This window comes from Kogia breviceps, chromosome 2 (assembly GCF_026419965.1).
Source record: "Kogia breviceps isolate mKogBre1 chromosome 2, mKogBre1 haplotype 1, whole genome shotgun sequence".
Classification (NCBI taxonomy): domain Eukaryota; kingdom Metazoa; phylum Chordata; class Mammalia; order Artiodactyla; family Physeteridae; genus Kogia; species Kogia breviceps.
In genome coordinates this window covers 164,293,595-164,297,870 of record NC_081311.1, presented here as the reverse complement: position 1 = coordinate 164,297,870, position 4,276 = coordinate 164,293,595, and the positions used below count along the sequence as shown (strand labels likewise).

The 4,276-nt window shown below is 42.1% G+C and overlaps 1 non-coding gene across 1 annotated transcript; it reads right to left on the bottom strand.

Moving 5' to 3' along the window:
* Positions 1 to 1,672: 1,672 nt before the first annotated feature.
* Positions 1,673 to 1,745, bottom strand: TRNAG-CCC (transfer RNA glycine (anticodon CCC)). Its single transcript has one exon. It is a non-coding gene; the product is annotated as a tRNA-Gly (tRNA).
* Between the last annotated feature and the right edge of the window lie 2,531 nt (positions 1,746 to 4,276).

Here is a 4,276-nt window from a genome sequence, read left to right as displayed (position 1 = left end):
AATTACTTGATCGGCTATAGCTTAAAGCACGGTTGGCTGTTTGTGTTTGGTTGTCCTTAGGTTTGGATTTTGTGACCTTGGGCATTTACAGGCTTAGATTTTGGTTTGCTTAGTAGGCCACCTCAGCGTTAATGCCATCTAAGTCTAGAGGCCTCCTTGTTTAATTAGTTTAACACTAGGTTCTCATGGACATCCTACTTCATGAGGTTAGAGAAGCCCCAAGGCCTAAAGCCAAAGGTCCCTGGTGTGGAATAGAAACAAGGCAGCCTTGGCTGGACTTGCCCAGAGCTGGTCACAGTCTGCAACTGGCTGCCCCAGCAGTGGTGTGTGACAGAGAGTGTGCTAAGAACAGAGACTCTGGGGAAAGGGCAGGGCGTGGGCGTGGACGGTGTGTGTCAAGGAGAGCGGTGGGAGGGGAGATTGTTGGATGAGACTGTGCAGCCTTATGGGCTGAGCAAAGAAGACAGACTTCATCCTGAGGAACAGTAGGAGCCGGTGAAAAGTTGATGCAAAAGAGTGACCCGATCAGATTTATGTTTTAGGAGAAAAAGCTAACCCTGGTCACAGTGAGCAGGGTGGATTAATGGGGGTGGAAGTGGCACGTGGGGGCTTGGTAGGGGTTTCTATCGAAAGTCTGAGAGCTGTGAGAGCAAACACACAGTCCAGGTGAAAGACCGTGAAGAACTGGAATAAGACTGGCCTGCAGGGGTTCCCGAGAGAGATCCAACAGGGAAAGGCGGCCAGCAACTTGCTCAGTGATGGGCTTGTGACCTGGGATGAGTAGAGCAGAGTCTCACTCCCTTCAGATCACAAGCTGTAAGGATGTGACCCCAAAGCTAGTGGCTGTTTTGTTCTCCATCATGTACTGTACCTGAGCTCCTTTTAAACACTTTATTATTTTTTAAATATTTTATTTATTTATTTTGGCTGCACGGGGTCTTCGTGGTGGCATGCGGGATATTTTTAGTTGCAGCATGCGGACTTAGTTACAGCATACATGTGGGATCTAGTCCCCTGACTAGGGATCAAACCTGGGGCCCCTGCATTGAGAGCTCTGCATCTTATCCACTGGGCCACCAAGGAAGTCCCTGATTATTGTCGAGAAAAACAATCTTTCAATACCTAATAATTAATGTACCATTGTTTTTGTTTTGTTTTTCCCCCAGAGCTGGGAGGATGAGGCCCACACACATCAAATGCTGAGGGATATGGTGTGTGTGTGTGTGTGTGTGTGTGTGTGTGTGTGTGTGTGTGTGTGAGAGAGAGAGAGAGAGAGAGACAGAGACAGAGACAAAGACAGAGAGAGAAAGAGAGAGTGTGTGCCCATGCATGACTTGCTGTGGAGTTTCTGCATCCAGTCTACCCTCAGGCCTGATCTAAACCCTACTTTCCATGGTTTGATGGTTTGTTTATATGAGCATGTAATTTCCCCTTTTTGGCTTAAGCTGCTTCAGTTGAGTTTCTTGTAATCAAGAATCCTGACTAGAATAACATTTTTGGACCTAAAGCTTTTTTTTTCTATTTTAAATTATTTCCTAAGCATATGTATATATATATTTTTAATATTTATTTATTTGGCTGCACTGGGTCTTTGTTTTGGTACATGGGATCTTTAGTTGTGGCATGTGGACTTCTTAGTTGTGGCTTGCATGTAGTATCTAGTAGTATCTAGTTCCCTGACCAGGGATCGAACCTGGGCCCCCTGCATTGGGAGTGCAGAGTCTTAGCCACTGAACCACCAGGGAAGTCTCTCAGCATATACTGTTGTTTTTTAAAAGAAACTAATTAATTAATTAATCTTTGGCTGCATTGGGTCTTCGCTGCTGCGCACGGGCTTTCTCTAGTTGCGAGTGGGGGCTACTCTTCACTGTGATGCCATGCTTCTCATTGCAGTGGCTTCTCCTGTTGCAGAACATGGGCCCTAGGCACGTGGGCTTCAGTAGTTGTGGCACGTGGGCTCAGTAGTTGCGGCTCACGGGCTTAGTTGCTCTGTGGCATGTGGGATCTTCCCAGACCAGGGCTCGAACCCGTGTCCCCTGCATTGGCAGGCAGATTCTTAATCACTGCACCACCAGGGAAGCCCCCTTAGCATATATTCTTTTTTAAAAAATTTATTTATTTGTTTTTTGGCTGCGTTGGGTCTTTGTTGTGGTGTGTGGGCTTCTCACTGTGGTGGCCTCTCTTGTTTCGGAGCACAGGCTCCAGGCATGTAGACTTCAGTAGTTGTGGCACACAGGCTCAGCAGTTGTGGCTCGTGGGCTCCAGAACACAAGCTTAGTAGTTGTGGTGCATGGGCCCGGCTGCTCCGCGGCATGTGGGATCTTCCCAGACCAGGGCTCGAACCCATGTCCCCTGCATTGGCAGGCAGATTCTTAACCACTGCGGCACCAGATAAGTCCCAGCATATATTCTTATAAGGGAAATAATAATCACCAAATTACACCATCTCTAGAAATGAATGAGAATAACTTATTTCACCATACTCTTACAAGTACTGAGTAATATAATTTTTTAAGCCTTTGTTAATTTCTTAGGTTAAAAAAATCTTTACTTATTTTTAATTGCTAGTGAGGTTGAAAATATTCCAATTCTATTTGCTTTATACCTTTTTTCATGAATTGTCTAATTATATCTTTGACATATTATCTTTATTGGGGTTCAAATATCTTTGCTTTTTTAAATTAATTTTTATCAATTCTCTCCAGCTAAAGCCTGTTAATTTGCCTGTAATATTTATGTCAAATGTTTTTCCTAGCTTGGTTCCTTGCTCCAAATTCTGTTCATTGTTCTTTTGGAGTTCTAGAAATTATAAAATGTTATGTAGTTAAGTTTGTGTTTACTTTTACAGTTGTTTTGATTTAGCAGAAAATAAAGACCTATTTTCTGCTCTTTTGTCTTTATATGTTGGCTACAAAAAAAGTTTGTTTTTAAGAAATGACTTTTTAAAATAGAAGTGTTTCATAGTGAGTGTGGCAACCGTGGAGGCCCTGCTCAAACCTCATTTCAAGAAGGAGCTCACCTTTCAGCTGTGACGAATGCAGTGGCTGAATCTCTCTAGTTGCAACACCCTCAGGATCTGCCACAGTGTTTGAGCTGAGACCACCCTCTTCTGAGGCAGCTCCCAGCCAATGATTCAGCACAGCAGAGGGACTAGCCCTGGCCTTTTCTGCCAACACAGGCAGACTGTTCTATGAGCCATCCGTGTGCTGGACCGCATTGTCAGATTACGTGAAACTTCTCAGAGCTGCACTGTAGTCTGGAGCCCTTTCTTCCAATCTCCCTTCCTTCCCCCTCTTCTTTCATGGGTACCAGATCGACACTTGAAGTCTGAAGGTTTTCCCTGCCTACTCCTGCTCCCTCTCCCCTCTACTTTTCACAGGCATTACCTGCAACAAATCTCTGGCACCTTTAACTTTGTTTTGACATCTGCTTCCTGGAGGACATAAATGACAGTTATTATTAAACAATGAAGTGGTTCAGAGAAATACAACAGAGAAAAGAACAAATCAAACTAAGTCCTACTGTTGCAACACATCCATTAGTGCTGTAATTAGATGTAGACTAGTTGGGCAGCTGGCTGGATGGAGAGATGGAGCAGGGATTTATGTGTGCTCTGTTCACTACTTATGCTCACATCTAGAACAGTGTCTGGCATGTGGTGGGTACCGACATACTTGTTCAATGAATGGAGAGATCAAATAGTTTTCTAAAAATTGGATGGTACTATATTTTTTTCCATTAAACAACAATAATATTGAGCTTAATTTTACTTGAATTTACGAGAAGGAAAAACTTTAGTAAAACGTAAGGAATTTCTGAACTGCAGAAAAGATTCATCATCACAAAAAGTAATGGTTTCTACTAGGATCACTCTAAGATTTAAAAGTTTTTAAAAAATTACTTAATAAATTTTATTTGATATTTTCAAACATTTTTCTCTATGAATTTTTTAATCCTGTCATCATTCCTCAAAAAATGCTCTGAGATTTGAATTATGATAAATTGATGTCTGTATGATATTCATTTTTAAATCTAAAAAACATAATATGTTTCTGCATGTATGCAAATCTCTGTATCTCTTCAACTTGGATTTACATTTAAAAAAATTATACCATGCAAATCTCTCATAAAAATAGTCCTACTTCTAGGTATTTTAGAGTTTGTGAGAATGTAAATATCATTTCAAAGCAAATACATGATAATTTAGGACAACACAGCTTGTTGCTGTGTTGTCCTAACAATCCAGGGTGTGAGGACCACAGAAGACTCAGGGAGG